Below are 18522 nucleotides of genomic sequence, written 5' to 3' on the forward strand. Positions count from 1 at the left end.
TTATTCAGTCTGCTGTTTCCTTGCAGTGGGGGTGGTGGGAAATTCCAGTGAAATAAAGCTATCGGCTGAACTTGCTTTTCTGAGTTTAAGTAAGGTAGCTGTATTCTGAGCTATCATAATTTCTAGATACTGATCCAAGGAATAAAACTGTTTGATCCTCTCTAATGGATGTAGAGCCGCCAGGTCAGGAGCATCCAGACCCTGAGATTGCAGGGACCAAACCTGAGATCTAGGGACCTTGATGTCACGGGGCAGTCCCTGGAAATGATGGTTAACTGGGAGATGGGAGAGGAGGAGGGCAAATCCTTCAGAGTGTCTAGGCTATAATTAGTGGCCAGCTCCTGCTGGGTTGAAGTTTGTAAGTTGCATGCGTTGTTGTTGTTGTTGTTGTTGTCACTCTTGTCCACTTTCTCCACTTACTTAGAGCCTCTGGATGAGCAAATTCTGCTGAAAACAGGGTAGCTCAGTCACAATGGCTCCAGAGCAACTGGTTGCACTTAGCCGGGGGAAAGTTGAGCTGTGGAACTCCTTGACACAAGGAAAATGCTGTGGCAAAGAGTTTAGCCATTTCTAGAGATAGTGGTAGAGTCAGCAATTGCATTCTAATTATGCCAAACTCTGCTTCCATCAACATCCTTTTGGGAATGTGGGGCCCTGGGAGTAGAAAGTTTGCGACACCCTGCTCCCTGTTGGAAGGGCTGCCAGCGGGACAGATCCACCCACTCAATTCCTCCAGCATGCTCGACTGCCACTGCTTCTACTCCTGCTCAGTTGTAGCACTGCTTTCGGCTCAGTGCCATGCCAGTGAGTTCTTCTGAGTACATAAATTCCCAATCCAATTGCATTCTCTCCTTCCTCCTCTTCCTCCTCTCCCTTTCACTGTCTTTCTTTTTTGCTCCTTTAAATAAATAATAAAATACTAACCTATTTCTTAGGGATGAGTCTCCATTTGAAATGACCACAGAAGTAAGCAAACGACTGGGTATCCCACCACCTCTCTGAGAGCTTCCATCATCCCTGCCTGCTGAGGTCATATCCATGATTTTCTTAGTGCTCCATTCTGGCCAAGCAAGTCAGAAAATGCCGCCTGCAAGATAAACAACTGAAGTAAGTACAGAACATTACATTACTAAATGGTAGTAAGCACGATGCCTTTTCCCCTATTCTTCTGGCAAGAGCTACAAATCACCAGTTTAATATATGACGAGAATACCCAAGGTAGATCCTGACTATGTGGGGACAATAAACTTTCCCGCTGATGCTGATAGGAGAGTCATTATGTACACAGCAGGAAGGCTTTGGAGAATTTTATGCTGACTGTTTTTACCATTAATTGCAATCTGCCAGCTTCATGTTGGGTGAGGTGGCTTGCCGGGACTCAGTCCTGAAATCTGTCTTGAACTGTTTAGAAGGATATCAGGCCGGGGGTTTAGCCTGTGTCCTGCCAGCCAGCTCTGCCTCAAAGAGAGAAATCCAGGTAGACCAGGCCCTACCAGACCAACTAAGTGACATAAATCCTATAAGGACATCCTACTGGATCACAACAAAGGCCTAGCCAGTCCAACATTCAATCAAATGCCCACGGGGAGCCCACAAACAGGGCATGAGCACCATATCCCCAACTGCAGTCAATATTCCTGGGAACTAGTGCTCAGGCATGCAATAAAAGCTTCTGGGTCAGGACTTCTTGTTGGTCTGAGCACTGAAGATGTCAAATATTTTCTGTTCACTGCTGGAAATGGAACAGTAGCCATGCTGCAGGAATGGGGTTGGCTGGTGTTATCATTCTCCCCACCCCACAACACCACAATGTTAGGAAGCTTCTTTGCTAAAAGAAGAAGAAACAAGCAAGCCAAGATTTATCCAATGGTTACAGATCATGGCTGAGGAAGAGAGACCTTGACTAAGTTCCTGGGTTTGGACGACAGGCTAAACCAATCTTTGGCTTAGCTGTCCCACCAAACCTGAAAGAACTGGAGAAGAGCAAAGTAAGTGTGAGTTGTGTAAGTTTATTTAAGTGGGCCTAGTAGACCATAGTTTTGTTGGGATACTGCCAGGGAGACAGAGTCCATCATGACCCCACGTCGTCCCCGTTGCGATCCATCGGCCTCCCGTAGACACGCAGTATCATTCAATTAGCGACACGAAGCCTCGGAAATAGCTGGCTCCACCCTTTTAAGGTGGAACGGAAATATCCTAACAAGTTTGACATGTTAATAAGACTACTGAATGGCAGAGCCTTGGGTTCTTCTGAAACAGCAGTAGCACTAAGTGCTCCCCTTAGAAGAAAACTAACCATGTTCTCTTTACTATCTGAATCCTTTAAAAATCTTTCAGCTCCCTTCCTCTCTGTTGTAGTCTCTGAGCTATGAGACTGCCTTCTTTGAAATCAATGATTCTTTCCAGGGTTTGGATTAACTGGAGGGCAGTCCTACCCATTTTGTTTCTTTGACATTTTAAAACCACTTCTTCGTTGTTCGTTTATATCTCAGATTGTTCTGTACAGTACAGTCAAGGAAAGCATTAATAATTTTGCCTGCTGACAGCTAAAGAGGTAAGCGCCTAATGCAGCATAATGCAGAGGGCTCTGTTTGAATTTTAAGGCACTTTTGAAAAGAAGCCATAACTTTTGATAGGGAGAAGTAAGTAGTACTTTTATATCAACCTTTGCCTTTCTGCAGAGGCTAAACTAGGCTTTATTTCACCCGGGTCAAAGACCCCGTTTGGCACCCTCCCCATCACACACACACACACACACACACACACACACACACACACACACACAGAGTCTAGGGGCCTCAATGGTGCTCTTCTGGAAGCTTCACCTGGGGCAGAAAACCTGGCTAGCACCCTCCCCCCCCCCACTCAGCTACAGCTCTGCTTTCTGATGCTTTGGACAACTCCTAGCAGTCCCAGCTAGCACAGCTAGCACATGGCTGGGATCAGGCAGGGCTGTGTGTACCCCACATCCTGCTCTGTGCCCACATACGGCCTCTCAAAGCTGGTGTTCATTGTTTGTATCCTGTAACATGTCATTGACACAATAATCATGCATGAATGGTGGATTTATTCCAGACCATCCACACATCATTTCCCTTTCTTTGTTGTTCTTTGCTGTTGTAATGCTTCCGCAATGTTGCCACACGATCGCTGTCTAGAGGGGCACATTTGTGTTGTGATGTCCTGTTGCAACAGGACAGGCACCAACGGGCAATGAAGCAGTATGGCTCCCCCCCCCCAAAGCTTTTGCAAGTGCAAACAGCATTGCAAGTGGGATCTTGCATAACCACCCCAATATCGTCACGAGCACAAATCATATAGAATGCAGGAGAAAAACGATGCCCTCATGTGCTATGGAAGATGCTGCTACACACACACCCCACTGTTGTTGTCGTTATAATTTATATACCACCTGTCATCTGAAGATCTCAGGGCAGTTCACAAGATAAAAATACAGGATAGAAGCACAAAATAAATAGTCAAAACAAAACAATAATCCCAACTCCCACAAATACATTTTAAAGGCTGTAGAATATTAATCAGCCAAAGGCCTGGTTGAAGAGGAAGGTTTTTGCCTGGCCCCTAAAATGTGTAGTGAAGTTAAGTCTCAACAGACAGGCTGTTCAACTTTTGTATCTAGAGCGAGGAGAGGCATCTTCTTCTCCTTCACCCTAGGCAGCAAAATATCTTGCGTCAGCCCTGCAATGAGGAGACCAATTCATTGGCATGCAGTCCTTGAAAGAGCTCTCTCCACTGACCTCTGGCTCTTGGCTTGGAGAAGGGGAGCAAGGCTCACTCTGAGGTTGTACCTCTTGCCTACCAGGAAGAACATTCTGACAAGGGGGAGGCCATCTTGGTCCCATTGATCAGCTCATTGATCAAGCTCCAAGGCTTGATTTCTTCTTCCCTCCCCACTCCTTTTTCCATTTGTATTGCTTCTGTTAGATTGTGAGCCTGCAGGCAAGGAGGGCCTTATTTATTTTCTTCTCAATATTCATGCTTAGAAAATGTTGGGCACTTTGTAATAGGTAGAGGAGGAGAAGGAACAGCTGTTCCAAGTGGAATCAAACATTGTAAAGAGACACCAACTCCCCCATCCTTTCCATCACACACCTTTCAGAAGCTTGTGAGTGCCGTCTTAGCAAACAACTGTCATTCCGCTGTTGTAAGAAGAACTGTCATTCTATATTAAGTGAGTGTGGGCAGCTAATTAAACAACCTCACATTTCACGAAGGGCTTGTTTTGATAGAGAAAACGGGCTGCCAATGACGAGAGAGAAACTTATGAAGATCCTCAGTTCTCTGCCTCACAGGGCCATTTTCCGCATCCCAACAAAGTAAAGTCGCATATTTGCCACCGTCTTCCATTCTTCAGGATTCTGCAGCTGCCTGGCAAGGTACCTGTAAGATGCATGTGTTTGCACACTTAGCTGCTTTTGACAACAGGAATATGTGGCGGTTCTCCTTCAGAGCCCTGCAACAGTGCTAAAGTTACAGACTTGGAGAATGCTTCTTGCAATCAAAGGTTGACCTTTGTGGTCTCTTACACATCATATATACTCAATTATCCAAGTACCAGTCTTCGTATAGATAAAACAACAACACCAGCACACACAAAGAGAATATGAGCAGGCTGGGAGGCCCACAAAGTTTGAAGTATGAGAAATCTTTTTTTGTTGGGGGGGGACGACACACCTAACGGGAGGGTGAGTAAATGAGCCCCAATGTGGATGGAATGTGTTCAGTGGCTGGCTATAGAATCCTGGGAGACTGTTGGGGTTTTGTTTTGGGAAAGCCGGGGGGGAATGGAATGGAGTATCCTGAAAAGAGGGCATGGTTGGAGCTCGAATGTAAACAGGAGCACTCCACATGACAGTGTTGTTTTGTACAATGCATTTGTCTGACTCTAATGAGTTCACTTAAAAATCACCCCCTATCAAAAACAAATGACCTAGTAAATCCTAATAGAATTAAGTTCTCAGAAAGCCTAAAGTGATACCATGTTTTCTGCTTCTGTTAACTTCTTTGTTGCAAATGTTAAGGCCAAACTCTGAATTTTAAGCAATAACCTTTTGATACAGTCCCACATTTTTGCTTCTATTCCCCTCCCCACCCCACTTTGCCTTTCTCCAAGATGTAGCCCCTGAGAATTCTTAGTACCGCAGAAAAACATGAGCGTACGATGGTGGGAAAGCAATGCAATGAAATTATGTAAGCTTGTTGTTAAGCACTTTTCTGAATCAAGGCTGCGAGGGTTAAATGGCAAATGGAATTCAATGCTTCGTTTATTTGGGAGCAAATTTCCTTTCAGTTTTCCCACTTTACGAATAAATCTTTTTACAAATGAGCTATATTCAAATGAAGCAAGGTTACATTATTTTGGGTATTTCAGGATCTTTAGTTTGGAAAATGCATGTGGCCTAATCTTCAAGTAGACCAGGTACTGTACTAAGGTTGTCAGATTTCCATACCCCCTTCTGTGCCTTTAACAATGACTTGATCAGCAGAATTTAGCAGGTAAAATGTTTTATATCCATGCCTCAAAATGCTTCACTTAGTAATTCCTGCAGTAAATCGGGCTGTGGCTGAGGGCACAGCGGCAAGAGTTGATCAAAAAGTTGGCAACCTATTCTGGCGTGTGACATTCACACATGCACAGGCTTCTCAGTTCTGAAGTCTCACACTTTACTGTCATCATCCAGGCATTATTTGTGAATGGTGATGCATAGTGTGTCTGTCTGGCAATCATTGCAGAAACATGCATTGCTGTCAAATACATTAGACACGAGGGCAACCCACATACATGGCTCTTGAAGCTTTTAAAAGGGGGGAGCAAGAAGAATTTTGCAGCGCTCATGCTCAGTAGGGTTCTCTTTGTTTGTTTGTTTGTTTGTTTGTTTTTGCTTTCTAGTTTCATTCTGGTACATCTTGCTGGAGGAGGTGTACGTTACCCACACCCCCACAAGATAACCCAGAGATAATATGGGGTGTTCCCTGTAGAGAATTGTGCTGTGTTAGCTTGCATGATGTGGCTATATGCACTCAGGTTTTGTATATTTCTCCAGTTTTGATGAATGGCAAATTCTGGCTGGATGCAGTGCCCAGATTATACAGAGAAAAGTAGGGGGGCCATAATGAAATCTTGACACCCGCTCCAGTTTTATCTAAATTATTATGCATTCCATACATTGCCTTAGAAAAGCAATAGCTAAGGCATCTATCACAAAAAGGCAAGGAGACTGGTGCTACAATTTGATCAACGGTGTTCTGCCTTATGGGGGAAGTCGATTTGAGGGTCTGATATGTTCCATCTCTGTGACTCTGTGGCCATAGCAAAGTGGTAGAACACACACTTTATATGCAAAAAGTCCTATGTTCAATACTTTCATCTCCAGGTGAAGGCTGGGGAAAAAACCTCCTAACAGCCTGGAGTTGTTGTCATCTGTTTGTCTCAAGAGACAATGGAGGAGTGTGCCTTTAAGGGTGAAGTCTGTTGGAAGGTTGCAGTGCCTGCTGTGGCTGTAGAGACCAATATGGGAGAGACATGTTTTGTTGCAGCTGGGGAAGATGAAAGTGTCTGGTTCTGCTGCTGCAGATGCATGATGGGGTATCTTTCCTCTGCACTCTTCCCAGCAGTCATTCCTCCTTGTCTCCAGGCACTGCGGCCGCCTGCAAGGGATTCCCACATGGCAGGGGATGTTGCCAGCCTTCATGGGTCTGGTGCCAGAAGCCAGCTCCCCATAGAGCATGTTCTTGGGGATCCTGTCATATTCCATTCTGTGGACAGGACCAAGCCAGTATAGACATCGCTGAGAAAGGAGTACAAACATAGTGGGAATGTGGGATTGGGAGAGTGCACCTTTGTTTGAGATTCTGTCCTGCCATGCACTGCCAATCAGTATAGACCAGAAGTGGGGCATCTGTGACTTTCCAGATGTTTCTGGACTACAGCTCCCATCATCCTTTGCCATTGGCTATGCTATGTAGGGCTGATGGGAGTTAGAGTCCAGCAGGTTCAGCAACCCTGGCAAAGATAGTAGCCCTAGCTAGATAGACCAATGGACTGGCTTTGGAGAAGGCAACTTCCTCTCTTCAAATTGCTTTGTTTATTTTCCTGCAGCTCATCTTCAGAGGGGCACATAATAACAATCAAACAAATAGTGGGAGGCAAGCAGTCCTTCTCTGTCTCTTTAGATGACAAATTTGATTGCTGAAGTGTGACTCTTGCCTCAGCAGAGCCCCACTGAGAGACATTAAGCAACTCAGAAGCATTAGAAACATTTCTAAAAGGTCTTTTTATGTTTGTTGCAAGAGAGCTAGATGGGGTGGTGGGGAGAGAAATCTGGCCTTAAAAAATGAGATTCTTATTTCATTTCTTGCTATTTGGCCTTCTCAGCATAAAATACAGTTTGACGCATTTGTTTTGTTCCTAGAAAGAAATGTGTGAGCAGAAACTTCTGTCATGCAAACAGAGGGGAAATAGATGATCATTGAAAGTATGCCTTCCAGCACTTGGTGATTCAGGGCAAAATGCTCCCATTTGACTTGGTTGCTACTCCTTACTGTCAAGAGTAGACAGGACCAGTGATCCAATCCAGAGGATCCTTGCAGGCACCGTTGCTCCGGTGCACTCATGGAGCTCCCCTGCAAGCAAGAACTTCCCCATTCGGTACAATGGCAGGTTTGACTATATTGCACACATTCCTCTCTCATGCATGAAAATGCCTAAATAATGAATTGAATGAAGAAAACTGCTCACTTGAAGCTCTATATATGCTTTGGAGCACCCATGGAACATGGGATTGTATAGCAAATATTTCAATATTTGCTTATATTTATAAAGCATGTGCTTTCCATTCAGTGTCACTAACAAAAAGTATTTCTGGCTGCTCATAAATATTCAATCACTAGCATGTTAAGATACCCAGAATTAAGGGCATGGTTTCAGCCAAAGCAGCATTCTAAGAACTGCTAATTAAATGCTTAGCTCTCCTATTGAAATCAATGGGCAAACTGTGCTTAAAGTTGGTCAATAATAATAATAATTTTTATTTATATCCCACCCTCCCTAGCCAAAGCCGGGCTCAGGGCTGCTAACAATAAAATAATACAACATTCTAAAAACATTTCATTCTAAAATTAATTCAAATCAAATTGATGGCAACCATTGGGCTAGAGTTCTGTGTAAATTGCCAAAGGAGGGAGTCAGGCTGTGCCCTGACCAAAGGCCTGGTGGAACAGCTCTGTCTTGCAGGCCCTGCGTAAAGATGTCAAGTCCCGCAGGGCCCTAGTCTCTTGTGACAGAGCGTTCCACCAGATCGGAGCCACAGCCGAAAAAGCCCTGGCTCTAGTTGAGGCCAGCCTAACCTTTCTGTGGCCTGGGACCTTCAAGATGTTTTTGTTTGAAGACCGTAAGTTCCTCTGTGAGACATACCAGGAGAGGCGGTCCTGTAGGTACGAGGGTCCTAGGCCGTATAGGGCTTTAAAGGTCAGATGATGGATCATGCCTTGGGTTTATGTGGTGGCTCCAGATTACAATCCTACATGGGTGTTAAAAAGAGGGCAAAGGCATTGCATTGCTATCCACTCCTACCTTGGAGTAGGCTTCACTAAACACAGTAGGACTTGCTTCTAAGCAAAGCTGTGGGCTACATGCATGCAAGCTGCACACTTCTAAATAAATACATATCACCACATTTAAAGATAAAACACTAAGACTAATTCCCATTCTATTTTTGTTTGATCAAGCTTTAGTTCTTAAAAGGCTGTAGGAGCCTATGTTAGAAAGTCAAGATCCACATTATGCATTATGAACATTGCCATTGATGCCCTCTTAAACCTGCCATTTGGAGTACCCAATGCATATGCCCTGTTCCTTTTCCAAATTGTCGTTGGGCTCTACAAAGGGTGCACAGAGCATTTTAACTAACTTCCTCTCATCGGTGCCAAGCAACGGCATAGTTTGAAGGGCAGCCGGCAAGTGTCTTCAGGCTGACAGCTGACACATTGATGCTACATGCCAGCAATTACAGGGCAGAAAAAGTGAGAGACTTGTGTCGTAGGTGGGGAAGGAAGAGCTGAAGTTCTCAAAAACAATGATCTGCAAGTGGAATAATAAGGAGCTGCAGGAAATGCCACTCTGCTGATTGGAAGACTGACCCAAAGCTATGTCTTGAGCTGGACTTGACTTGTGCTATGAACAATGTATAGCCAAGCAGCAGCAACTAGTTCAGATTTGTGAAAAGGATCTATGGGCGACGAAGCTACACAAGGATACGTTTTAATGAGGCTGTATCTGCTTCTTCTTCTCTAGAGGTCAAGGACAAGTACAGTATATCTATGCTGCTTATTGTGACCTCTCTACATTTTTAAAAAAGTGATGGGAGTAGTACGGCAAAAATGGCAATACTAGTTAGCATTTTTGCCATACCACAAAGAAAAATTTCCAAATTTTCTTCTAAAACAGTATCTTAGGTTCTTGTTCAGTTGCCTTTGTGAGTTTTTAGCCCTGTCCAAATTTTTAAAAATGGAGCTTAAAACACAACACAGTTGAACATCCCCAGTCCCCCAAAAACCTGAATTTGGGGGTCTTCCTTTGAGTCCCTTCCGACTCTACAATTCTGTGAATCTGTTTAACAACACTACGTAATGCTGATGAAGTTGCACATTCATCTGGGAGCTGAGATCAGCACCTGCCAGCAATAGGGAAGCTCAAGTGACCTAATCCGAATAGCTTTATCAAGCCCAGCTATCCCCGGACTTTTCCCCTGGCCTCATCTTTTCACAGCAGAAAGCAAAAGAGAACAGTGCAAGAACAGTGTTAACTTCTTGAATTTTTTAAACAGTAAATGGAAAGGCAAAGCTTCGTCTGCCCCTATGCAGACCTTGGCCGTTGCCTAGAATGAGACAAAAGGCCCACCTTGTGTATTACATAGGTACGTCTTCTGGTCTTGAGTTCAGGAACAATGTCACAAATGCCACCTGAGTTCAGAGGATAAGGGTACAGAGATTGATGGAATGGTACCAGTTTTCAAAATTTATTCAAATAAGTCAAGAGCACTCAATCATACAAAGCGTTCACACTAGCCCGGAAGGGATAGGAACTTAAGGAAGCTGACTAATACTGTGTCAGAACGTTGGTCTGTCCAGCTCTGTATTGTCCACACGGACCCCCAGGGTTCCAGACTGGGATCCCTCCCAGCCGTACCTGGAGATGTTAAAATGTAATAAATAGAAGCCATCCATCTTTCTCAGAAGCCTTTTGTTGTTTTCTTTCCCGCCCCAGCTATTTGGACATCTGGATTACAGAATATTCCCTGTTGCAGCAATGGACCAGAGGCACAATAGTTCCAAAAAATGAACAAAGCTGAATTCGATTAGCATTGTAGGAGACCAAGAACTGTTGCTGTTGATCTCAGCCAAACACTGTCAGCTTCAATTCTTTTGATTCTTATTGCTAGAAGCCCAAATCACCCCTTGCTGTGAATTATATCTCCTCGCTTTCAGTACTAGGTTGGTGGTAGGAAGCCTTGTTGTCTGCTTTTCATCAAGCTGAAAAGGAGAAGCTGGCATGCTCCTTCATGGCATCGTGTCCCTTGATCTCAGGCCCATGGGCTCATCAGGTAACCGTGTTGAATTCTAGTCTGCCATTAATTGCCGTAAGTTAAGTGCCCTCTGCTCAGGGAAAGGTTATGTACTATACCAGAGGTCAGCAAACCTTTTCAGCAGGGGGCTGGTCCACTGTCCCTCAGACCTTGTGGGGGGCCAGACTATATTTTGAAAAAAAGACGAAGAAAAAGAATGAATTCCTATGCCCCACAAATAACCCAGAGATGCATTTTAAATAATAGGACCCATTCTACTCATGTAAAAACACACTGATTCCCGGACCATCCGCAGGCCAGATTTAGAAGGTGATTGGGCTGGATCCGGCCCCTGGGCCTTAGTTTGCCTACCCATGTACTATACTATTGGGAAGGATGAGACAAGGTAAAAGGTAAAGGTAAAGGACTCCTGGACGGTTAAATCCAGTCAAAGGCAACTGTGGGGTTGCAGCACTCAGCTCGCCTTCAGGCCATGGGAGCCGGCGTTTGTCCACAGAGAGCTTTCCGGGTAATGCGGCCAGCATGACTAAACCGCTTTGGCGCAATGGAACACTGTGACAGAAACCAGAGTGCATGGAAACACCGTTTACCTTCCCGCCACAATGGTACCTATTTATCTACTTGCACTGGCATGCCTTTGAACTGCTAGGTTGGCAGTAGCTGGGACAGGGCAATGGGAGCTCAGTCTGTCGCAGGAATTTGAACCACCAACCTTCTGATTGGCAAGCCCAAGAGGCTCAGTGGTTTAGACCACAGCGTCACCTGCGTCACTATGAAGGGTGGGACAACCACTTGTGTCTCATGAAATGGCAGCTAATTATTCAGTAGTGGCTGCTGCACTGGGGCAAATGGGGTTCTGCCCCACCAACCTCAGTCTTCCCTCAGCTACACCTCACCTTCCTGCCTTCTTACTTACAAACTGCCCATCAGCTTCCTCCTCTTCTGTCTCTGTATGTATGACTCTGCAGAGAGGAAGGTGGGGATAAAACTGGAATCAATTGGCTCTGCCTGCCGTTGGCTCCAGCTTCACCTCCCATTGGTCTCTCTGCCGTTGGACTGATTGATTTGAGTTATTATATTTCTAAGCAACGTTTCATTCCCATGAATAGAAAAGCGGTTTACAAACAATAAATAACAACAGTATAATGGGACATCGAAGACAGGAGTGCCTGGCATGCTCTGGTCCATGGAGTCACGAAGAGTTGGACACGACTAAACGACAACAACAATGGGACATCACAAACTCAACGTAAATCATATGGAATAATTAACATATCATCGGCAAAACAATTACAAAAAAAGCTAAACAGCACAAGTACAACAATGGGATTCGCAAAGTACTGCAGCATTCATAATCTATAAAAAATTAACAAGATTAACAAAATAGGAGCCAAAAGATAAACTAAGCACTGTTTGGTTCATACAAACATTTTCCCCACCCCCATGACAACATACTCCTTCATTCTATTCAGTTCATTAAAATGCACATCCATGGCAGCAACTCCCTTCTGATTTTGGTGCCCCAAACCTATATCTAATTCAAAATATAAACAATAATAAACTGTAAAATAACATTTTATTTTTTGAAATGAAACAAAATCTACAGTAAGGTGGAAAATTATGTTTATTTTTGTATACTTCCGCTTTATTTATATTTCTCTAATTGCAAAGTCTTTGATCAGATCCTCCAAACTGAGCTTACACAACTGGCTTCTATACTTAGTAGAGATAAGGCATCCAACCTGCCTTGTTGCATAGTTGTTCTGTTGGGATTTTTAATATACGTCAACTGAGAAAATGAACGCTTAGCTGAGCAATTTGTGACCATTAATGCTAAAAATCCAACAGTGGGAAATTTCTGTAGTGCCCCCCTTCCCTTGATGCCCTTGGCAAGTGCTTATTTTCCTTAATGGTCAATCCAGCTCGTTGTTAGTAATAATATAAATAAATAATAATAGTTAATAACAATATAAATAATATAATATAATTATTATTACAACTGTTATTATTGGGATTGTATTTATACTCCCTGGGAGGGGTGCTTATGGAATTTTCTGTCTCAGGTCTACCTGGTCAACTTCGGGTACTATGCTCTTGAGGGGGGTTGGGGGGGCGGCATGTCCTGTTCTCCAGGAAGCAAAATGTCTTGGCTGCTTGTACTGTTTCTTACCATTTAGCCCTGCCTTTGCCAACCGTGTGCTCTCCAGGCATTTGGGACTATACCGGTAACTTCCCAAGTGGGGCTGATGGAAGTTGTAGTCCAAGACATCTGGAGAGCATCAAGTTGCCAGAGGCTGATCTAGCCCATGAGTAGTGGCAACTTCCCGAGTTCTTTGGCAGAGAAGCATAAAAACAACTCGTGGGAAGGCTTTCGTCTTAGGAAATCATACCAGAGTAGATGGTCTCAAACAGCCTTTCCCCTTCACCCACAAGAATGCAGTAATTGAAAATGCTATTGTTTTCAAGAGGCAGCCAGCAATTTTGCAGCTAAGGCATTTCAGAAATAGATACTAGAGGATGCTCGACAAAATGAGCATCAAGGCCTTTTGGTGGGTTGTTAGCTAGCCATTAGCTACTAGACCTCTGCCAGCTTGAGTGGGGCTTGAAGATAAATGGTTTAATAGCTGGGTTTTGGAGTACAGCCAGTGCAGGAGACAGTTTTGAAAGTTTGCCTGGCTGGGCAGAGACATGGGGGACTTCATAAGCTACATGTTGCTTTTGGGGAACTGACACCCAGTGCTGGATTTATACCAACAGGTTAGGGCCACAGATTATTAGAGGCCTCTAAAATCAATCTTTTAAAAACTAATTTTCAGGTTTTATATAATCCGTAACAAAAAAGGAAAGAAGAAAAGCAGACTCTGTTAGACTCTAAAACACACACTATTGTTCTGGTGTGAAAAAAAAGATATATACCTAATGGCCATACAGCTGTTTGTTGCAACTATTTTATAAATCTGTGCAGAACTAACTTATCAAAGTGTCAATAAGCTGCCAAAGAGCTCTGGTGAAAGGTGGGGCTTGTCTCAGGCTACAAGGCCTCTTAAACGTGGCAGTTCTCAGGCTCCCTATATAGTACTTTCTTCACAAGGAAGCTGTGTAAAAAAGTCTGCTACCACTCAAGGAAGATCTAATGAAAATGGATGGGCAGGGTATTCAGGGAAGGCAAAATAAAGTAGATTTGAAGATGTCTACTACCTTAAAAGGTAAAGGGACCCCTGACCATTAGGTCCAGTCATGACTGACTCTGGGGTTGCAGCGCTCATCTCACTTTATTGGCCGAGGGAGCCAGCGTACAGCTTCCGGGTCATGTGGCCAGCATGACAAAGCCACTTCTGGCGAATCAGAGCAGCGCACGGAAATGCTGTTTACCTTCCCGCTAGAGTGGTACATATTGATCTACTTGCACTTTGACGTGCTTTCGAACTGCTAGGTTGGCAGGAGCAGGGACCGAGCAACGGGAGCTCACCCCGTCGCAGGGATTCGAACCGCTGAATTTCTGATCAGCAAGTCCTAAGCTCTGTGGCTTAACCCAGAGCGCCACCCGTGTCCCTTCAGTCTACTACCTTAGGTGGATTTAATTCGGTGGGGGGGGGGAGAGAGTTTCAGGCATGTTTCTCACCTAACCCTACCTGTAGATAACGAGAATTGAGCCCAGGACCTTCTGCAGGATGCTCTACCACAGATCAACAGCCCTTCCCTAGCAGTGAGCCCCATTGTACTTCTGAATAGACACATATGCATAGGATTGTGCTGTAAGTGAAACCTCTCTACCTGGAGCCAAATTGCTGCTGAATATGAGTGGCAGGGAGCAATATCAGGAGAGGGCTATTGCCCCCACAGTTCTGCCTGTTTTGGGGGTTCACCAAGACTTAAGCCACTGTGGAAAATGGGATCCTGGAGTGCATAACCCTTTTGCTTTGATCCACTTGGATTCTTATGCCCTTACAGAAAGCCAGCCAAGAATTAGTTTGCAGCATTTGCCTCTAAGCACCGTTTTTTGTACTTTTTCTTCCACAAAGGAAGCCAGTGCAGGCTAGAAGCTGTGTCTTAAAGCTGCTGTTTCCCTGAGCCTTGATTATACGCATTCAGTTATGTTCAGTGGCTGTGGGGGTTTGTACTAGGCAGCTTTCAAAACACACCCTCCAGGCTCTTGCTATTAACTTTCAGTCCGTAACATTCTGTACTTTTTACACTGAACCGTCTGAGCATGTGAAGAGAAATCTTAATCTCCCAGTTGGGTAAAGGTTAGCTAAGTTGTTCCTCGAGTTCTCTTGAGCTTTGAAGGAGCAATAATAATACCCTTTCAAGATATTAAGTTAAAGAAAAACACGACTGCCTCACAGTCTTAATCATTCTTTCTCCTCTTCAAAGTGCTATTGAATGGAACCTGTGGACTGACAACTTGAATATTGCAATGCTAATCATTTACAGGAAAGGTTAGACGTGATTACCTAATAATTGTTGAATGGTCACTTTAAAATGTGAAGGTTCATTATAGCTTCACAAGTTGTTTGTGTCTTTAAGGGCCAGAGTAGATAACGAGACCCAGTCTTACAGCTGTGAAACATAGCAGGTGCTGCTGAGTTGTGCTAATCAAACTGTGTCAGCAATTGGGTATAGTATATAAGGAGCAGCACCTAGCTCTCCCATTACCCTGGGGGATGGGTTGGTGGTTGGGTCTGGTTTGTTGTTGATGTATTTAGTGTATAAGGAGTTTTTGTTATTAAAACCTTGTTTAAGTTATTTTTTAGTCCCTTTTTAATGCATGGTCTCCCCAGCAAGCTCTCTACAGCGCTACTAAACTGCAAATAGCCAACAATAATAAGGACAACAGCATATGGCAGCTAGATACAGTGGTGAAGCTGATGGGGTGGAAGGCAGGGAGAGCAGCAGTGAGTGGAATCAGAATCAATCACAGGCAGAGCTGCCTCCTGATTGGTTCAAAGCAAGAAGATAGGCAGGTAGGGGCTGGCTCAGGGCAGACCTAGGTGCTGACTGGGGCCTAGGTGCTGACATGTGGAGGAGCGAGGAAACGAACCCGGTTCACCAGATTACGAGTCCACCACTCTTAACCACTACACCACACTGGATGGGGAACTTGGAGTCCTCTACCTGTTTATTGCACTCCAGCTCCCACCTATTGTTGATCTGCCTGGATCCACATACAATCAGTCAAGTTTTGCCTGAGCCTGCTCCTGTCCAGTCTCTGTTCCAGACTTGGCCCTGCCAGGAGGGACAATGTTTTTGTTTTTATATTTTTTAAAAAAGATTAACTCTTGTCAGTTCAAGTCCAGACATGAGCATCAGTTTATATAGATGCACTAGCCTTAGCTCAGAAACTATCCTGTTCTCTTGAATGCAACACACTCTTTACTGTTCTGTCTACACATCTTGTTTCACATTGGAACAACTGAGTTGTGCTTCAGTCTGTGCATAGGCAGGATTTGCATGCCCATTATACCTTTAGGTAAAGGTAAAGGTAAAGGTACCCCTGCCCGTACGGGCCAGTCGTGTCCAACTCTAGGGTTGTGCGCCCATCTCACTTAAGAGGCCGGGGGCCAGTGCTGTCCGGAGACACTTCCGGGTCATGTGGCCAGCGTGACGAAGCTGCTCTAGCGAGCCAGCACCAGCACAGCACACGGAAACGCCGTTTACCTTCCCGCTATAAAGCGGTACCTATTTATCTACTTGCACTTAAGAGTGCTTTCAAACTACTAGGTGAGCAGGAGCTGGGACCGAAAGACGGGAGCTCACCCCGCCGCGGGGATTCGAACCGCCGACCATGCGATTGGCAAGCCCTAGGCGCTGAGGTTTTACCCACAGCTCCACCCATGTCCCACCTTTAGGTAGTCCTCTCTTTTTTTCTTGTTTACTCCTCTATCAAAACTTGAACTGCTATAGAATGTACCCTTAGCACAGTTGTTCAGCAAGCTACAATCAGTTCCCACTCCCCAGCCCTTCATGCAAAAATCAGAGAGTCCTGGGGATAAAGGAGAAATTCTCCCTCATCACATGCTTAAGTTGAAGTGATATATTTTTATCCTTCGCTGGATTTAAAAGCCTGATATCTCAAAAAGCTGCAGCAATTGCCTGCTTTGCTTCAGCACAGACAAGATGCTTTCAAAATGTGCACCAGACTGCTAGTTCTTATCATCAATACGGCTACTTGGAAATACGAACCATTTGATTTCCCTGGACATTGGGTGTTTGCAAAGAGTGCTAGGTTTTGTGTGTCGGTGCTGGGATTGCACAGCAGCTACAAGCTTCTGCAACAGACTTAGTCTGGTCAGCACCACAACACATTTGTTCCATTCACCTCTGCTGGCGTTTCTGCTGCTGGCATATAAGAAAAACTTCAGCCAAAGGTAACTATCATTTGGTGTGCTGTTCATTTCAGGTGCTGGGAAACCAATGAATTACATAGAACGAAAAACATACTTTTCCACATATTTTATTTTCCTCCAATACTTCTAATCTGCACTTTCATATAAAATATCACAAGGTGATATACAGATTAAAACATAAAATTACAATAAAAACATCAAACACATCAGTAAGAGCTGGTTGGCAGAGAATCTCAAGTTTGAAAGGCCTGCCAGAATAACACAGTTTTAATACTCCGTGGGAATAATGCTCCATTAGAAGACCTCAGATACTTAAAATTGCATAGCTGCAGATTTTTGTCCAGAAATGTTTTATTAGTATGAGCCTGATTCAGTCATGATGTTCACTTTTCCTATACATGGAGAGCATACTTAGCACATACTTTGCATTGAGCAGATTCTTCATAAGTTGTGTGGCCCAGGATTCAGACCTGCTGGTATTTGTGGATGAGTCTGCTAACATGGATGTCAGAAATGACTGGCTGCAGGAGACATGCATGGAAAGAACCTCCAATATCATTGCTTCACCAGAGGCTTCCTGGGAGGAAAGACCCATTAGCTAGAGCTGCAGAGCTAGAGGAGTTAACTCTCCTCTTGACTCAGAGAACCCCTCCTCAGACATCTCTATAGTGTTCGAGGCAACCTCTGCACTAACCATCCAATTCCAGCTGGAACGACCTAGCTGCTCTGGAGAAAGAGAACGTGAGAAATAGAACAGGCCTCCTTTAAGTCCCCAGACTTTTTTTCTTAGGGTGCCAAGCTTGATACACTAACCTGATTGCAGGCCTACAGTAAGCCTGCAACGTACACTCACTTTTCTTATGTGATCGCAACCTTACAAAAGGCAATTGAAAAAAAATCAATAAATAAATCAGAAAAACACAGGGAGAATCAAAATATGTGGTAGGAAAAGAGTGGTAGGGAGAGGGGGAAACAGCAGTTAGCAATCCCAGCAGCCATTGCACTCACCCTGGGAGTGTTCAGGCGTTGTCAGAGAGTCAGAGAGATGGAGATTTGGAGAGAGAAATAGGGCCTAGCAAGAGCACAGAGAGCAAGTGGAGGTGGCCTGAGAACTAGGGGAGCAGCTTGCGGGTTAAGGGGCCTTCCTGGGAACCAAACCCTTGCTAAAGTTGTGGACTTATTATACAGTACTTAAAGCCACAGGCTGTTGCTGGAGCAACTTTCCATACTTACTGCTCTGGATTGCCTTGTATTCTGGCCTGATTCTGTTAGATGAGCTCTGTAGTGAGCTGACCATGGTGCTGATCTCTAGCAAACTAATCTGCTCTCCTAGACGGCACCTCCTTGGGGAATATGGGACAGTATTTGTATATACAGTGGTACCTTGGATTAAGAACTTAATTCGTTCTGGAGGTCTGTTCTTAACCTGAAACACCACTTTAGTTAATGGGGCTTCCTGCTGCCGCTGCGCCGCCACTGCACAATTTCTGTTCTCATCCTGAAGCAAAGTTCTTAACCCGAGGTAATATTTCTGGGTTAGCAGAGTCTGTAACCTGAAGCGTATGTAACCC

Source organism: Podarcis melisellensis (assembly GCF_964234715.1).
Source record: "Podarcis melisellensis genome assembly, chromosome: 12".
Lineage (NCBI taxonomy): Eukaryota > Metazoa > Chordata > Lepidosauria > Squamata > Lacertidae > Podarcis > Podarcis melisellensis.